General features: G+C 44.3%; 1 pseudogene; it reads left to right on the top strand.

Annotated features, from left to right (window-relative positions):
* The window catches only part of LOC139000948 (sulfotransferase 1C4-like), a 37,296-nt pseudogene that overhangs the window by 9,956 nt on the left and 7,632 nt on the right, over positions 1-19,708 (top strand).

The following is a 19,708-nucleotide window of genomic DNA, read 5'->3' as shown; positions in this document are numbered from 1 at the left end:
GTCTGGGGCTGGGAAAATAGGGTCTTTCCTGATCCCACCAGCTGAGTTGAACAAAACAACCCAGAATTGCCAAGCCACATCCTGCTGGATAATAGCTGCCATCCTGGGACCCACCAGAGCATCCTGTTGTGCTGATGGCCAATAAATAACCACCGGAGACTTCTCAAGATGGCCAGGGTGCAGCTGTACAACTTTCCGCTCATCAATCACCCGCCACAAGCTACCTCAGATAAACCTGATTGGTCCAACAGCAGCATAAAAAATCTCTGCCAGGCATAGGGGGGTGTGACTCCCCCGGCCTGCACCCCCAGACCGTGGGACCTCACCCGAGAGCTTCCAATAAACGCGATATTTTGCTCTTACCCTGCTTGTCTTGGTCAATTTATTGGCTTTGGTCAGATTAAATCTTAAATCTCAGATTAAACCTTACATTAAACCTAACAATAAACTGGGAGGTGGGTTCATAGGTGTTCATTTTATCATAAGTCTTTATGCCTTAGATTCATTTTCCTTTTTCTTTTTTTTAAAATTAAATCTTTATTGTTCAGATTATTACAGTTGTTCCTCTTTTTTCCCCCCATAGCTCTCCTCCACCCAGGTCCCACCCCACCCTCTGCCCTTAACCCTCCCACTGTCCTCATCCATAGGTGTACGATTTTTGTCCAGTTTCTTCCTGCACTCCCACACCCCTTTTTCCCCAAGAATTATCAGTCCACTCCCTTTCCATGCCCCTGGTTCTATTATATTCACCAGTTTACTCTGTTCATCAGATTTTTTATTCACTTGATTTTTAGATTCACTTGTTGATAGATATGTATTTGCTGTACATAATTTTTATCTTTACCTTTTTCTTCTTCTTCCTCTTCTTAAAGGATACCTTTCAGCATTTCATATAATTCTGGTTTGGTGGTGATGAACTCCTTTAGCTTTTTCTTATCTGTGAAGCTCTTTATCTGACCTTCAATTCTGAATGATAGCTTTGCTGGATAAAGTAATCTTGGTTGTGGGTTCTTGCTATTCATCACTTTGAATATTTCTTGCCACTCTCTTCTGGCCTGCATAGTTTCTGTTGAGAAATCAGCTGACAGTCATATGGGTACTCCCTTGTGGGTAACTGACTTTCTTTCTCTTGCTGCTTTTAAGATTCTCCCTTTGTCTTTTGCTCTTGGCATTTTAATTATGATGTGTCTTGGTGTGGTCCTCTTTGGATTCCTTTTGTTTGGGGTTCTCTGCACTTCCTGGACCTGTAAGTCTATTTCTTTCACCAGGTATAGGAAGTTTTCTGTCATTATTTCTTCAAATAGGTTTTCAATATCTTGCCCTCTTTCTTCTTCTGGCACCCCTATCATTCAGATGTTGGTACACTTGAAGTCCCAGAGGCTCCTTACACTATCTTCATATTTTTGGATTCTTTTTTCTTTTTTTTTTTTTTAATTAAATCTTTATTGTTCAGATTACATTTGTTCCTCCCCCCCCCCATAACTCCCCTCCTAGTTCCCGCCCCACCCTCCGCCCTCACTCCTCACCCACTGTCCTCATCCATAGGTGCACGATTTTTGTCCAGTCTCTTCCCGCATCTCCCATTCCCCTTCCCCCCCCCCGCCCCCAAGAATAGTCTGCCCATTCCCTTTCTATGTCCCTGATTCATTATAATCACCAGTTCATTCTGTACATCAGATTATTTATTCACTTGATTCTTAGATTCACTTGTTGATAGATGCATGTTTGTTGTACACAATTTGTATCTTTACCTTTTTCTTCTTCCTCTTCTTAAAGGATACCTTTCAGCATTTCGTATAATACTGGTTTAGTGGTGATGAACTCCTTTAGCTTTTCCTTATCTGTGAAGCTCTTTATCTGACCTTCAATTCTGAATGATAGCTTTGCTGGATAAAGTACTCTTGGTTGTAGGTTCTTGGTATTCAGCACTTTGAATATTTCTTGCCATTCCCTTCTGGCCAGCAAAGTTTCTGTTGAGAAATCAGCTGACAGTCGTATGGGTATTCCCTTGTAGGTAATTGAGTCTCTTTCTCTTGCTGCTTTTAAGATTCTCTCTTTGTCTTTTGCTTTTGGCATTTTAATTATGATGTGTCTTGGTGTGGTCCTCTTTGGATTCCTTTTGTTTGGGGTTCTCTGCGCTTCTTGGACCTGTAAGTCCATTTCTTTCACCAGGTGGGGGAAGTTTTCTGCCATTATTTCTTCAAATAGGTTTTCAATATCTTGCTGTCTCTCATCTTCTGGCACCCCAATAATTCTGACATTAGTGTGCTTGAAGCTGTCCCAGAGGCTCCTTACACTATCTTCGTATTTTCGGATTCTTTTTTCATTTTGCTTTTCCAGTTGGGTGTTTTTTGCTTCGAATTTCAAATCTTTGGCTTGATTCTTGCACTCCTCTGGTCTGCTATTGGGTATAATATTCTTTATTTCAGTCCTTGTATGCTTAATTTCTAGTTTCTTTATCGTAGCATCAAGGGTCTCATTAGTTTTTGTGAGGCTCTCCACAAGTTTATTGCAAGCCCTCAAAATTGCGTTTTTTAGCTCCATATCCTCCATTTCTGTCATGTTTTTTTGTCTCCGCATTTTTTATGCTTTCTTGGTGCACCCCCTTGTGGTCTTTGTGCGCAGTCTTGTTCTAGTTAAGCCTTGATTTTTTTAGTTAATACTGAGGGATTTGACCACCAGGCTGATTGGCTGTGAGAATCAGCTGTGTGGAAAACTTCTGTCCTCTGGGGAGGTGCTAATCTAGCCTTTGCCTGAGGCAATCCAGCAAATAGCTCTGTGCAGGGCTTGGGCGGGGCGGGATCAACAGGGCGGGTGGAGGGAGCAGTTATGGCTGCTCTCAGTCCCTTCCCAGAGGCTCTGCTTCTCAGAACCCCGGCAGCCGCTGCAAACCTCGGAGAGAAAGCTGCCCTCAGATTCCAACTGATGCCGGACAATCCCGCTTCTCCCGTCTGAGTCTGAGTCCCTAGAGATTCGCCCGGATCTGGAGCTCAGAGTCTGAGACTCCCTCCCGACTGAAAACGACAACGGCGCCCTCAGCCACCAGCCCGCTTTGCGCGCGCACCTCGGTACCTTTGTATTTTCCACACTGCGCCTCCTCTGAGCCTCGGTTTGCTGTTGTCTTTCCTTCTAGTTGAAGAGTCTCTCCTCAGCCAGCTTTCCTGTGGTTCTGGGTGATGTCTGTTCCGTCTTTTAGTTGTATTTTTGAAGTGGTTGTTTGCGGCGGCAGTCTCCGGTGTTTACCTATGCCGCCATCTTGGTTCTCCTGGATTCTTTTTTGTTTTTGCTTTTCCGGTTGGGTATTTTAAATCTTTGACTTGATTCTTGGGATCCTCTTGTCTGCTGTTGGATCTCTGTATATTATTCTTTATTTCAGTCAGTGTATGCTTAATTTCTAGTTGGTCTTTTTTCATATCCTCCAGGGTCTCACTAAATTTATCAGCTGTTTCCAGAAAATTCTTGAAAAACCTTATAACCGTGGTTTTGAACTCTATATCCAGTAGTTTGCTTTCCTCCATTTCTGTCATTTGTGACCTGTTTCCTTTGTCTCCACATTTTTTATGCTTCCCTGAGTGGCTTTGTGCACTAGGTGTCCTATAGGGCCCAGTGGCTCAGCCTCTCCAATTACCTGAGGTGGACACTCTTGGTGCACCCCTTTGTGGGCTTTGTGCACAGTCTTGTGTAGTTAAGCCTTGATTGTTGTAGGTATCACTGAGAGGAATTGACCTCCAGGCCAATTGGCTGTGAGAATCAGCTGTGTCTGCAGTGGGAGAACTTCTGTGCTGAAGACACCCTTCTGGGGCAAGACTTGCTTCAGTGGGGCTTTGGTGCTCACTGAGTCTGCCCCCTGAGTGTGTCCCTTATGGATCTGAGGAGTTGTAATCTGGATGGTCCCACTCTGACCACTGGGTACACTGGGTCTTGGATCTAAGGAGTTGCTAATTTAGCCTCTTCCTGAGGCTACCCAGCAGGAGCTACAAAGAAATCTGCAGATTCCCCTTTCTTTCTTGGGGTTTGGAGGTGCCCAGATGAGGCCCAGCTGTGAAGCAATGTAAGCCGCTGTGGGGCCTGGGGACTTCTCTTGGAATTTCTGGGTCTGTCTGGCCCAGTTGCAATTTGTTAGGTAATTTTCAGATTGCGAAGGGCCAGGGCATTCCTATGCAAAAGCCTCTGCTGCAGCCTGGGTGGGGTGGGGTCTCAGGGAATCAGCAGGGCAGGGCAAGCAGCTATGGCTGATCCTTAGCCCTGCCCTAAGGGCCCCACGTCTCAGTGTCCTGGTAATCTCTGCAAGCACCTTTGAGAGAAAGCAGCCCTTGAGTTCAGAGTTCTGCCTTTGCCAGACAGTCCAGTTTCTCCCCGTATGAGTCTGGGTCCCCAGAGACTTCCCACAACTAGAGTTCAGAGCAGTCGGGAGCTTGAGACTCCCTCCCGATTAAAAAAGACAGCAGCATCCTCAGGTGCCAGCCCCTTTCTGAGCGCTCAAGCCTCTGTACCTCTGCACTCCACCTCCGCAGCTCCTCTGAGTCTCGGTATGCTTTTCTCTTCCCTTCTAGTTGTAGAATTTCCACTCAGCCAGCCTTCCTGTAGTTCTGGATGATGTCTGTTTTGTCTTTTCGTTGTACTTTTGAAGTTGTTGTGGGAGGCAGCAATTTCTGGTGTTTACCTATGCCGCCATTTTGGTTTCTCGTGTCATGTATATTTTAATTTGCTTGGAGAGGCCGTAGAGTTTTATCCAATAGTCTTGTGACCATAAAGGTTTGCGATTAATTAACCAGCCTTTTGACCATTCAGTGATTCCTTTACAGACTGCCCATGAGTCGGAAAAGACGTAAATTTTGAGCTTATGATTGTCAATTGAGTCCTTAAAGGCTAAATATGTAGCTATGAGTTCAGCATGTTAAGCAGATTTGGACCTACCAGTCGTCGTTAGCACTTGTGATGTCGCTGGATTGAAGGCTGCTGCTCTCCATTCGCATGGGTCACCGGTTACGGAAACTGATCTGTCTGTAAACCAGGCGTTGTTAAGTTCAGGGCTATATTGTGGCCCTTTCACACTGATCGGATTGGGTGGTCTTACAAACTTGTTGGCACGGGTAGGTGGTTCCACCTCAAGTTTGTTGACCTTGGTGAGGAGGGCTGGTTCACTGGAGCCAGAGGTTTCTCGTGTGTTAATGTACCACTTCCCCGAGAGAACCTTTTCATCCATTTGGGAACCTGCCAATTCTTCAGCTGACATTTTGAGCCATGCCTTAAGGGGCAATGTGCTGTGCATGGTTATTGGGTTAAGTCCAGTCAGGGGCTCCATGTGCAAAATGCCACATATAGTGTCCAGGTTAGTTTCTGAAAATGAGAGAATTTGTGGTAAGAGTCAGGGAATCTCTGAGTCCAGAATCCTACAGGCATTAGTTTTTCGTCTTCTGTTCCTCTTTTGTCTAGTCCCCAGCTAGTTTCATGTTCTGCCATGAAACTAATGCCTAGTATTATTTTGTCTCCTGGTCTGATACTTTGTAGGGATTGAAAGTGGTGTATGTAATCCTTTAACTGTTTAAATGCTTGTTCCTGTTCTTGGGTTCATATGAAAGATACTGCTTTCCTGGTGACTTTGTATATGGGTTTTGCAATGTCTGCCAGATATGGTATGTGTTGTCTCCAGTACATGAAAAGTCCCATTAATTGTTGTGTTTCTTTTTTGTTGGTTGGGCCTTTTAGGTTTAGCAATTTCTCTATTACTTTGTTCAGTATGTTTCCGCCTGCAGAACTCCAGTGGATGCCTAAAAATGTTGTTTTGGTGTCTGGGGGCTGGATTTTGTCAGGATTAATTATCCAGCCTAGTGATCTCAAATGAGATACTAGTGCGTCTAAGTCAGTTTGAAGGGTATCCTTGTCATTGTTATAGAGTAGGATGTCGTCTATGTATTGTATAATTGTAGATTTACATTTGGTGGGGTCGATATTATTGGCAAGTAAATTGTGTGCAACTGTAGGTGAATTTTTGTATCCTTGTGGAAGTCTTTTGAATTGCGATTGCTTACCTTGCCATGTAGATGTGGTAATAGGTCTGGATTCCTTAGCTATTGGGATGGCGGAAAACATGTCTGATGGGTCAATTGCTGCCATGCGTTTTGGGTCGGCTTTTTGGGTCATATTGATTACATCTTGTGCGTCAGGCAGGCAGCCATCTCTCTTTGGTGAGGCCTTATTCAGGTTGCGATAGTCTATTGTGATCCTGTAGGTGCCGTTAGGCTTTTTTACAGGCCAGATTGAGCTGTTATAAATGTGTGACCTGCCTGGTTCTATTTTAGCCTCTTCCAGAAGTTTTTTAAGTGCTTGGGTTCCATCATCATGTCCTCCTTTTAGAGGGCTTTGAGGTGTGAATGAATGTGTATTTGGTTCTGGTAATGTTAAGGGAGGTATTTGTAGTGCTGTTAAGAATGTCTGTATGTTATGTAATGTAGGTTTATGTATGATGTGACTAAAGAGTTGTGGGATTAAGTCCATACCTATAATGTTTTGAATTTCTGGTGCTATCAAAAAGGTTGCTGGGATTTTCTTTCCTTTATATGCGTCCAGGAGTGGGTGCTGTTCAGATTACGTTGCCCATTACTCCTTCTGTGACTACTTTGTTGTGTGTTACTGTGCCTTTTAGTAAAGAGACTTGTGTTCCTGTATCTACTAAAAATGAGTGGTTTTGAAAATGACTTCCATGTAGTGATACTTGTAGTGTTATGTATGGTCTATTGTCATGTTCCATGAGAAATGTTTCTGTAATATTTATGTTGGGGAGGGTTCCAAGGGGTAGGGGTGGGTAAATTTATTTGTGCCCCCTACTGCTGAACTTTCTGTGGTCAGTGGGAGCCCTACCAGTTTCCCTGATTTGATTTGAGTTTTGTTTAAAGGGGTTAGTGCCTTGTCCATTTTGGAAGGGGTTGGGATTTCGTTTAAAGTTTCGATTTCTAAATAAGTTATTGTTTCCAAAAGGGTCATTTTGTCTGAATGGGTTTTGTGGCTGGGTGGGTTGATTATTCCTGAATGGATTATTATTTCTAAATGGATTACTATTGTCTCTGACTGAGTTGTTATTATTACTTCTGAATGGATTATTGTTCTTGAAGAATGGATTGTTCCTTCTCCAGTAATTAGCTTGTCCTTGTCTGTACTGGTCATTCTGCCTCTTTTGATTGGTTTGGCGTGTTTGTAAGGGCTTTGGAGGTCCCCTATACTGTTGCATGGGGAATGAATATTTCTTTGATTCCTCTGCTGTGAAGGCGAATTTCTTTTCTGCTAACAGGTCTTGGTGCAGTTGGATTTTCTTTTTAATATCCTCTGCAGTGCTGGACCCTGCGATAAGGTTCTGAGGCTGCATTTTGTAGTGTAACGCCCTGGACGCAAGCCGCTGTCACAAAGAACCAAGAGACGCTTCTCATGCAAAAAGCAAAGGGTTTATTGTTTCCAGCATGCTGGGGCTCACAGCTTACTCTGAGCACAGAGCAGCGGCTGCAAGCCCCGACCAAGAGTTTAAGCACATTTTATATACTTTCTAGCAAATGGGGGAAGTAATCTGGGGTCATTCTACAAGAGATCTGGCACCGTGTGAGTTAATGCCTATCTGGTTTCTTATCAGGCTGTCTGTTCTTCAGTTCCCTCCCGGGCTGCAGCCATCTCCCGTAACCTCCCTGGCTGCAGCTGTCTCCCATAAAAGTTGTTTGTTCCATCTGCCCCTTCTGACCTTCCTGATTACCCTGGTGCCGTTTGTTCCATCTGCCTTTTCTGACCCTCCTGATTATATTGGCGCCTCTCATTCCCCCCTTTTTCTGTGGACGGTTTCTAATCTTAGAGACCTTCAGGCTCAGCTAAGGCTGAGTATTGTTGCCTGATAATAAGGAGTTTAATGTCCCCTACCCTCTGTTGTATGAATTCCATAATTTTATTTATAATGCAGGGTCCTATAGAGAGGATTAACAGCAGGATTATGAGCGGTCTTGCGATTGCTGACAACAGGGTTGTTAACCATGGCGACTGTGTAAACCAAGATTCAAACCAACTTTTCTGCGCCTCCCTTTCCTTTTGTCGCTCGGCCAGCCGCTGCCGAAGTTTGGTCATGGACTCCTCTACTACCCCTGTATGATCGGCATAAAAACAGCATTCTTCTTGAAATTCCTTCATGGCTATCAAAAAGCCAAATTAAGATTAATTTATCTACTGTCCTGATGTTTGCATAAACACAACAAGAATGGTAACTGACTACCTTTGCTGGAATCTCATGGTTGAATCTTAATGTGCCCCGTAGGGCCAGGAAGCCAAGCCATCCAGCTGCCATCAGGCCCGCCTGCAGTATCTGCTAAGTTAGGTGAATTCTTCACCTGTAGCAATTCCACCTGAGCCCACGCTCCAGGCTTTAAGCCCATTTCAGTAGCCCTCCTACTTGTTGCGGCCCAGAGCGTGTGGGGGTTCTGCAGGAACGTAGAGGCATCCCTACTGCTCCCCTTTTACTCTTACCAACCGCCAGTGATGGTAGGGCATCGGCCTGACACTCCAGCGCCAGCCATCTTCAGGGCTTCCAAGCAGAATACCAGGCTTCCTTCGTGGCATTTTTACTGGCTTCAAGTCTTTAGAGCTTAGACAGGGCTCTTTAAAACATGATACTCCAGTCAAAGTTTTCCGTTAATAAAACCACTATTAGGAACCGGTCTTATTGAATCTATGCAAAGAAACGTATTGCCATGTTAGCATCGCCAAATTTCGGAGGAATTATATAAGAAGAAAGACATACTGATCTACTCTAAGATTTTCTGCCTTTTCTTGCCAATTCTTTTTAATTGTTGGCATTAAACTTTCTTTCTATGTATAACTATGTCTCAGACTTTTCACTCTAAACAGGCTTTTTTTTTTTTCAGACTACCCCTGACATGGGCATGGTCATAAAGGCCTGCAAGCAGTACACAGGCTGCCAACTGTTAGCTGTCTCTCAACAGAGACCAAAACCTGATGGGCACTGTTCCCTGCCCAGGTGGGCACCTGCCCTCTTGGCAGCTAGGCACCCTTTACTTTTTGGGGTTCACCCCACATAGTACCCTTCTAGGATAGCCAACATATATTCAAACCTGCAAGAGAATTAAAGGTTAATGTGACATATTAATACAATGAAACATAATATAGGCATCATGGCCGCTTTAGGCAGCCACATCTTCTGCTACTAAACATGTGATCCTATAAATTGTCCTTGTCTCTTTGGAGCCATGTCCATGAAGATGCAGGCATTATCTAAGTCTATTCAATGTTACCAGCATCAGGCAGGTCGAGCACGCCGTAGCTTGACGAAGTCTTTCCGGATCATGGATGGGTCCGCTGACCGGACGTGGGTGTGATGGACCCAGGTCACGACGCCGTCTATCTTGAGAGCGGTGGGGGTCGTCAGCACCACGGAGTTGGGTGTAGGGACCTTTCCATCGAGGCTCCAGGAGGTGCCTTTTGCCTGGGTGGCGCCAAGGCGCAGCCAAATGTCCTTGTGCGCCCTCTGGAGCCCTCTCAAGAAAAGAGACAATTCTTGCAGCAAGAAAGTCAGGAATGATAGGGGGTGGGGCCTGACCAGCTTCATTCTCGCCTATCTTTACAGATTTCAAGGCCCATTGTCTTCCTTCACAGGCAGGGGGAAAGGCCCATTAAGTTTCTGCCTTGAGGAACTGTGAGCCCCATCCTTAAATGTCCCAATCAGACTAGGATTCCAAAATCCCAACCCAGCACAGAATATCACATAGAAAATCAAAGTTCCCAGTAAACAAACAGACAGAGGAGCCCCCAAACATACTTACACCTTTTCAGTGAACAAGTATCTTTACAGTCTTGGACTCTTGAGCAGATAACAGGAACATCATCCAAGTCCCCTGATGGGGGCCTGACAGGAAAGATGTGGGGGCCTTTGGCTGGGGGGGTATAAAGTCTCCATTCTTCCTCCCTCGGCACTGCTAAGGGCAGGATTATTGGAGAGGTCTCTTCACCTAGGCAGGGCTGTGCTGAGCCATCTGGGGCAAAAGTGGTTTCTGCTTTCATTTTGGCTAAAAGGTCTTTGCCCATTAGAGGGACCAGGCAATTTGGCAAATACAGGAATTCATGAACCACCTGATGGCCGCCTAACTGACATCGGCGGGGGCGGCAGAACAGTCTGCAGCTGTGGTCCCGGTAGCTCCAATAATGGTGACTTCCTGTCCTGAGAGGGGAGCTACCTTCTGAGTAACTACCGAGTGCTCTGCCGCTGTATCAACCATAAAGTTCACAGTCTGGCCCCCGATTTTCATTTCGACCATCGGTTCATGGGGGCCCAGTTGGAAAGAGCCCAGCCTGTCCTAGTCAGAGTCAGCTGTTGCCAGTCCGAGGAGGTCTGCCTCAGGCGGCTCTGGCCAATAGCGGCCGGGTGGTTTGGATGGCCTTGCCAGCTTCTTTTGGCCTGCTCCTGCCCTGCCTGCCTCTCCACTCCTGCTACTAAACCTTACTCTGTCCCTTCTTACACACGCAGAACTGGACCCAAGGCAGCAAGTTTTGAGCAACTTTAAAATTTCTTAACATACATTTTATCATTCATGTTGCAGGGAGGGACCGGGTTAGCTCCTCCTGAATGAAAGAACTAATCAAAATAAGGCTTATTTTCTAACTTCATTTGTCCCTGGGCGTGGACAACAAATGACACTAATCAGATTGACATAAACGATTTAACCTTTGTTTAGGGAGGCAAATGCAAAGCATTTACTCCAAATGTCTTTGGTTTAGGGAAGACAGGATTTTTGCTTAGTTTCCCTATTCTACTTGTTCCAGCTTACTGGTCTATCATGCATTCAACTTTCTTTCAACATTTATCTTTTTCTTCTTATTACATACACAACCTTCACAAATTTTATTCTTTCAGGTTAGCTTTCAAACCTTCTTTCTATGTCCTTCAAAAATGCATAACCATGCCTCAGACCTTCCATTAAGTATTTCTTTACCTTCCTCCATCACACCAAAGCTGTACATTCCAGTTAGTTAGAACTCTGAGCCTTAATTAATTTTTAAGGTGACATGTAAGTAATTAACATTCCTCAGATTAGCAATACATTCATCATTTTTTTTTTTTTAGAGACACAAACAAAAATTTCACTAGCTAAACAATTTTAAACAACAAAGACATATACTTAAACAATAAAGACAGATAACATTCTCCATTAAAACTTTGAATCACCAGAGCTAGCAATTATCAGTTTGTGAGTATACAGGCCTTGTTGACGTCATCTTGGGATAGCTGTCTGTCTCTCTGTGGTCAGCGACTTCTCGTAAACTTCAAAAATACAAGACACAATTAACCAACAGATTCAATCCTACCCTCTAGATTTCGTACGAGGCACATTCAGATTAATATTGTATATTATGTCACTTCAAAATACCTAGACGAACGTTTTTTTTTTTTTTTTTTTTTTTATTGTTTGACTCAGTAAACTTTAAGGTCTCAAGTTCCCAGCAGCTATGGAAGACCACACCTGAGGCTGGCAAACAGGCCTGGCCCAGCCCTTGACTTTAAAACCACCATTTTTCTCTGGGGAAAGTCAAGAAGCAAATTTGTAGCTACATAATTTCTTGAGATTCAAATCCAAATATTATTATTAAGGCATTTACTTTGGCAAATTTTGTAACAGAGGCAATTTTACTGAATTTTCTTTTGGAGGCTTGTTGCTAGAACAAGCCTGCATTGCTTCCCTGGGTAAAATTAGCCATTTTCCTTAGGAAATAATCAGTCTTGGGTTTTATTCTGTACATGTGTGAAGAGACTCTAGTTCAAAACTCTATCTAAATGTCCAAAAACAGGACAATTGCGCGCATTAGTTTTAAACCAGCTTTTCTCTTCACACGTGAACAGAAATACCAGACACATTTTAAAACTTTTCAATTACAAGAAGGACTTTTTGTCATCTAGCTGGCGCGATCTCCATGGGAAGAGCCCTGCTCCCGTCCAGAGTAGCCGCGCCGCCCCCAGGTGTCCGGCCCGTGGGCTCCGCGCGGGACCTTTCCCAGACCTTCCCCCGGACCCGACGCCGACGGGGGCCTCGCTGCTCCCGCCTCCCGTGAGCGACGCGCCGGCCCCGCCCCCCCGCGCTCCACCTGGCTCCACTCACTCGCCACAAGCCCGGGGCCAACGCCCGGCCACCGCCGGCCACCGCCGGCTGCTGCTGCCGCCGCCGCCGCCAGGCTCCGCGAACGAGTCCGCGCCCGGCCCGAGCCCCCAGGGCCGCCCCCCGAAGGCGCACCGCTGCCCATCATGCCGGGCGCAGGCCCAAGCTGCGGGGCTCAGGCTGTCTGGGCTGCCGCTGCCCCTCCCGGCCTCCGGCCTCTTCCAGGCTGCGCCGCTCGGGCTCCAGCTCCAGCCCAGCGCCCGCCGCCGACCGGGCCGGAGGCCGAGCTCCCGGGGCCGCCGCTGCAGCCGAGCTGCCTGGGCCCGCGGCGCGGCCGGGCTCTGGGGCGAGGGCTGCGGTCACCGCGCACCGCACTCCCGCACGCTTGCCCCCCCCTCCCCCCCCCCCGTCTTTACACTCACATACTTTCACCAGACATTCATTCAGAGTTTAAACAATCCATTCAATTCCTAACAACTTCCCAATTTCTGAGGGAGCTCTAAAGCCTCCCGCAATCTCCCCGAACCGACCAATCACAACACCCAAAGGAGCAGTCCGAGTCCATTCCACAACGTCCGTCCAGGAGGAGCAGAGGGTGGAGGGGAGGGAGCAGAGGGTGGAGGAGAGAACACACACACCAACACACCAAGGACAAGAAACAAAGAACAAAAGACAAGGACAGACACAACGCGTTGAGACAAAAATCGAAGGATCCAAAAAGAAGGTTTTTCAAAGCCAATTGACCCAGCTGGCAACAAAGTTTCAGAACAAACGAGAGGAATCCAGGCGCCCCTGGTCCTCTCCAGACTCCACCAGGGCGTCCCCCGGGGATGTGGCCTGCGACCTCCCGACACATCTGTCAGCCGCAGTCGGGGGAGGCTCACGCCCCTCCCCGACAGCCACCAAACGAACAGAGCTCTGACCGAACAGATTTGCTAGCACTGACCAAACAGATTTGCGGCTTCAGACAAAATTCGAGCTCTCAATATCTAAGCGATCGCTATTCTTATCCAAAAAGGCGCCGTCACTTACCCCAAGAAGCGTCTGTTGGAAAGTTGATACCCGAAGGCGGCTGCGGTTAATCTCGGTGGAACCTCCAAATGTAACGCCCTGGACGCAAGCCGCTGTCACAAAGAACCAAGAGACGCTTCTCATGCAAAAAGCAAAGGGTTTATTGTTTCCAGCATGCTGGGGCTCACAGCTTACTCTGAGCACAGAGCAGCGGCTGCAAGCCCCGACCAAGAGTTTAAGCACATTTTATATACTTTCTAGCAAATGGGGGAAGTAATCTGGGGTCATTCTACAAGAGATCTGGCGCCGTGTGAGTTAATGCCTATCTGGTTTCTTATCAGGCTGTCTGTTCTTCAGTTCCCTCCCTGGCTGCAGCTGTCTCCCATAAAAGTTGTTTGTTCCATCTGCCCCTTCTGACCTTCCTGATTACCCTGGTGCCGTTTGTTCCATCTGCCTTTTCTGACCCTCCTGATTATATTGGCGCCTCTCAGTAGCCATCTGGGCGTTTCTTATTAGTACCTTGACTATCCCTTCTACCTCTGAATTTTCCCATGGTGGTTTAGAGAGGCTTGTTAGGATCACCCATTTCCTTAACTGGGTCTGTAATTGTGTAAGAGACCCCAATGTTCTGACAACTGTCCTGAAGACAGGTCCACTGCTGGGAATGCTCTTCTCCACACATCTCCTATCCAGCTCCATAATGATCTTACTGTATTTGAATGTTGTTCTGCAATTTCCTTTAGTGCTGTTTTTAATTTGGCTAATTGTATTGCATCTATTACTACTGTGAGTTCATCTGCACTTAACATAGATGTGTCGCCTCCAAGTTCATACTATGTCCGTTAATTCTCCTTTAATCAATCGTTTTCTGAGTTCTGCTAATTCCTGCCTTGAAAAGGAGGTGCATTCTACTGATTGCTTCATTTTCCAATCTGATTACCTTCTTTTTTACTACTACTGGCTTGCTGGAGTATTTTGCAACGACCTTCTGTGCTAGTGATCTTCCCTTGTCAGTGTCCTCCTGCAGGTGATGGATTGTCTGTAGTAATATTCTTACTACCTCCTGTGGCCTTCTTTCTATTATTGCAGTGGTTCTCAACCTTCTGGCCCTTTAAATACAATTCCTCAAGTTGTGACCCCAACCATAAAATTATTTTTGTTGCTACTTCATAACTGTAATTTTGCTACTGTTATGAATCGTAATGTAAATATCTGATATGCAGGATGGTCTTAGGCAACCCCTGTGAAAGTCGTTCAACCGCCAAAGGGGTCGCGACCCACAGGTTGAGAACCACTGTATTATTTGACTCAGATTGTTAGGATCTACTATGTTTTTGCTGAGGCCGGGGGCTGTCTGGATTTTATATTTGGCCCTCAGGGCGTCCTCTACCGTCTCCATTTGCTTTCTGATGGTATGTTAGGCTCAGCAGGGTTGTTTCTTTTGAAAGCTTGTTGAAGAAGTCTTTAACCTTCTGCATGGTGTTGAGTGAGGCGGAGTCTTGGTGCGTACCCACCAAACCAATAGAATCCTTGTGTATGTGGTGTGTTCCTATTGCAGTACGTGGTTTCTAGATGGAGCGTTGTTAGTTTTCTTAGAAAATTAGGGAGAGTTGTAACTAGTTTCTTCAAAATTCTGTTCATAAGTTCTGCTCTGCTGTAAATTTATTCTTCAAAAAAAATTCATTTTCCTTTTACTTTCAGTTTCCTTTAATTTAAATCTCTTAATTTGAAGGGGAGTTTTGATTTTGGACTGAACCCAGTTACGCTCCGGTGTCAAGTCTCCGGATTGGGAACAGGTTGGTTGCTGTAATCCGCCAACTCGGCTCCACTAGGACAGAGAGGCTGCTGCGACCCTCAGGCCTCAGCCAGTCGGGAGTCAGACTCTCCTGGGCAGGCCCTGGCGGTGGACGACCACTGACCCGTGTCCTTAGAGACTAGTTCGCTTTCAGTTGGTGCCAGATTAATCCCCTTTACACTCGGTGGCTGTTTCCTTAATACTCTGACTGAAACTTGAGTGTTTTTTTGTTGTTGTTGTTTTGTTTTTTTGAGCAGTGGTTCTCAACCATCTGGCCCTTTATTTTATTTATTTCCTTTAATTTTGTTTTATTGTTTAAAGTATTACAAAGATTATTACATATGTCTCCTTTTTTTTCCCTGCTTGACATTCCCCCTGCCTCCCCTACCCCCCAGTTTCTTGTGTCCATTGGTTATGCTTATATGTATGCATACTAAGTCCTTCGGTTGATCTCTTACCCCCCCTTCCACCCCCCAACCCTCCCCAGCCTTCCCGCTGTAGTTTGACAGTCTGTTCGATGCTGCTCTGCCTCTGTATCTATTTTTGTTCATCAGTTCATAATGGTCTTTATTATCCATAAATGAGTGAGATCATGTGGTATTTTTCTTTCATTGCCTGGCTTATTTCACTAAGCATAATGCTCTCCAGTTCCATCCATGCTGTTGCAAATGGGTAAGAGTTCCTTCTTTTTTTACAGCAGCATAGTATTCCATTGTGTAGATGTACCACAGTTTTCTAATCCATTCATCTGCTGATGGGCACTTGGGCTGTTTCTAGATCTTCGCTATGGTAAATTGTGCTGCTATGAACATAGGGGTACATATAGCCTTTCTGATTGGTGTTTCTGGTTTCTTGGGATATATTCCTAGAAGTGGGATCACTGGGTCAAATCACTGGGAGTTCCATTTTTAACTTTTTGAGGAAATTCCATATTGTCTTCCACAGTGGCTGCACCAGTCTGCATTCCCACCAGCAGTGCACGAGTGTTCCTTTTTCTCCACATCCTCTCCAGCACTTGTTGTTTGTTGATGTGTTGATGATAGCCATTCTGACAGGTGTGAGATGGTACCTCATTGTTGTTTTGATTTGCATTTCTCCGATGATTAGTGACTTTGAGCATGTTTTCATATGTCTCTTGCCTTTCTGAATGTCCTCTTTTGAAAAATGTCTATTTAGGTCCTTTGCCCATTTTTTGATTGGGCTGTTTATCTTCCTTTTGTTAAGTTGTGTGAGTGCCCTATATATGTTGGAGATTAAACCCTTATTGGTGATAACATTGGCAAATACGTTCTCCAATGCAGTGGACTTTCTTGTTGTTTTGTTGATGGTTTCTTTTGCTGTGTAGAAGCTTTTTATTTTGATGTAGTCTCATTTGTTTTATCTTTAGTTTCCAATGCCCTAGGAGCTGTATCAGTGAAGAAATTGCTTCGGCATATGTATGAGATTTTGTTGCGTTTGGATTCCTCTAATATTTTTATGGTTTCCCATCTTACACTTAAGTCCTTTATTCATTTTGAGTTTATTTTTGTGTATGGTGTAAGTTGGTGGTCTAGTTCCATCTTTTTGCATGTATCTGTCCAATTTTCCCAACACCATTTATTGAAGAGACTGTCTTGACTCCATTGTATGTTCTTGCCTCCTTTGTCAAATATTAATTGAGCATATTGGTTCTGGTCGATTTCTGGGTTCTCTATTCTATTCCATTGATCTATATGTCTGTTCTTGTGCCAGTACCAGGCAGTTTTGAAAACAGTGGCTTTGTAATACAGTTTGATATCTGGTATTGAGATCCCACCTACTTTGTTCTTCTTTCTCAAGATCGCTGTAGCTATTCGGGGTCTTTTTTTATTCCAGATGAATTTTTGGAGAGTTCATTCTAGGTCTGTGAAGTATGCCCATTGGTATTTTAATGGGTAGTGCGTTGAATTTATAGATTGCTTTGGGTAATATGGACATTTTGATGATGTTGATTATACCAATCCATGAACATGGTATGTTCTTCCATCTGTTTATGTGTTCCTCTATCTCTTTTTTCAATGTCCTGTAGTTTTCCGCATATAAGTCTGTTACCTCTTTAGTTAAGTTTATTCCTAGGTATCTTAATTTTTTTGATGATATGGTAAATGGGATTGCTTTTTTAGTCTCTCTTTCTGTAAGTTCACTATTGGTGGATAGAAATGCCATACATTTCTTGGCATTAATTCTGTATCCTGCTACATTGCTGAATTCATTTATTAAGTCTAATAGTTTTTTGATGGAGTCTTTTGGGTTTTCTATGTACAATATCATGTCATCTGAGAATAAGGACAGTTTTATTTCTTCTTTTTCAATTTGGATGCCTTTTATTTCTTCTTCTTGTCTAATTGCAATGGCTAGTACTTCCAGTACTATGTCAAACAGGAGTGGTGAGAGTGGGCATTCCTGTCTTGTTCCTGTTCTTAAGGGAAATGGTTTTAGTTTTTGCCCATTGAGTATGATGTTGGCTGTGGGCTTGTCATCTATGGCTTTTATTATGTTGAGGTATGATCCTTCTATTCCCACCTTTCTGAGAGTTTTTATCAAAAATGGGTGTTGGATTTTGTCAAATGTTTTTTCTGCATCAATTGAAATGACTATGTGGTCTTTTTCTCTCAATTTGTTTATGTGATGTATCACGTTTATTGATTGGCAGATATTGTACCATCCTTGCACCCCTGGGGTAAATCCTACTTGGTCATAGTGTATGATCTTTCTGATGTACTGCTGGATCCGATTTGCTAGGATTTTGTTGAGGATTTTGGCATCTATGTTCATGAGGGATATTGGCCTGTAATTCTCTTTCATTGTGTTGTCTTTATCTGGTTTTGGTGTTAGGGTGATGCTGGCTTCATAGAATGAGCTTGGAAGTGTTCCTTCCTCTTGAATTTTTTGGAATAGTCTGAGGAGGATAGGTTTTAGTTCTTCCTTGAATGTTTGGTAAAACTCCCCTGTGAAGCAGTCTGGCCCTGGGCTTTTGTTTGCTGGAAGCTTTTTGATGACTGCTTCAATTTCTTCCATAGCTATTGGCCTATTGAGATTTTTAGATTCTTCCTGATTGAGTTTTGGAAGGTTGTATTTTTCTAGGAATATGTCCATTTCCTCCAGGTTGTCTAGTTTGTTGGAGTAGAGTTGTTCATAGTATTTTTTAACAATAATTTGTATTTCTGTGGGGTCTGTTGTTATTTCACCTCTATCATTTCTGATTTTGTTTATTTGGGTCCTCTCTCTTTGCTTCTTGGTGAGCCTGGCTAGAGGTTCATCAAACTTGTTTATCCTTTCAAAGAACCAGCTCTTGGTTTCATTGATCTTATGTATTGTTTTTTTGGTCTCTAGGTCATTTATTTCTGCTCTGATCTTTATTATCTTCTTCCTTCTGCTCACTCTGGGCTTATCTTGTTGCTCTCTTTTTAGTTCTTTGAGTTGTAGAGTTAGATGATTTACTACCATTTTTTCTTGTTTTTTGAGGTAGGCCTGTAGAGCTATAAACTTCCCTCTGAGGACTGCTTTCATTGTGTCCCATAGGTTTTGGATTGTTGTGTTTTCATTGTCATTAGTTTCCAGGATGTTTTTAATTTCTTCTTTGATCTCATTGGTAACTTGAGTGTTTTTGACAATTTTAAATAATTATCCGCCTGCGCTGCAGAGAAATTTGTTTTGGAATCCTGCTGGCTACGCCAATTATCCCAATTATGCCCCAATTAATTAGTTATCTGTCTAGATTTAGTGGGACATATGCAGATGACCAGGGGTCAACAATAACGGCCTATCCCTGGTACTTCAAACCTAGACAGTTGAGCCAAACCAGAACACATGAACACACAAGACAGAATTAGTATGCAATCACACAGGGTTTATTTACTTATTCCTAGTGGGTCCTAGGCTCCAGCAAAGGCCACCAGGCAATGCACACCGAAAGACAGACGACGAAGATGGAGACAGACAGGTGGCCACAGTTGGGTCAGGCTCATACAGCACAGCAGTCAGTCAGGGGCTCGTCTCATGGAGTGAAAGTCCACGGAGTCTCATGTGGAGTCCACCTCTCATCAGGCAGGAAACGTTCACTGAAGAAAAATCTGGTGCTTATATAGCCAGTAGTAAACAACTTGTGTCTTATCAGTGTGGGCCAGACGGTGTGTCTTATGCTAGGAGCAGGGTGTTTACACTTTAAGGGCTTAGGGCATTCACATGAAGATAGTGGGGCATTCACCACATTTTGGAAGTTACAGAGTATTGGGGTCTTCACACAGCTAACATTTCACACATTAATTATTTCCACACCTTAGAGGGGCTTTCTTATGACCATAACATATTATAACACTAAGGAACAGTGCAGCTCAGTCAACAGGACAGCAGCCCAGTGAATAGCTGTGGCAGGAAACAATGAACTGCACATAAGTCTACTTCACATTGGAGCTTTTTCATAAAAATCATACTATGGTAAAACAAGGTATAAAGAATGACGTTTTCTTAATTCCATCACAAACCCGGCTTCACAATGCACACAGATGTCTAACAAACACTTGGCCATCTTTAAGGATACAGTATCCTAATGGTCTCCTCATTTCTACCTCCCTGTGGAACAAGGGACCATGTGGACTCAGGAGATGGTGTACTTAATACAAAATGAAGGTGATGTTGACCCAACTCAACGAGCACCTACTCACATGAGTTTTCCTTTCATCGAATGGATAATCCCGTCCATAGGATCGGGTGAGTGTGGAATAACTTCACTTGATTATACTCCTAAATG

The sequence above is a fragment of the Myotis yumanensis genome, unplaced genomic scaffold, assembly GCF_028538775.1.
Source record: "Myotis yumanensis isolate MYYU_CA2020_CCGP unplaced genomic scaffold, mMyoYum1.0.hap1 SCAF_48, whole genome shotgun sequence".
Classification (NCBI taxonomy): domain Eukaryota; kingdom Metazoa; phylum Chordata; class Mammalia; order Chiroptera; family Vespertilionidae; genus Myotis; species Myotis yumanensis.
Note: the sequence above shows the minus strand (reverse complement) of the source record. Positions and strands in the feature narration are given on the sequence as shown.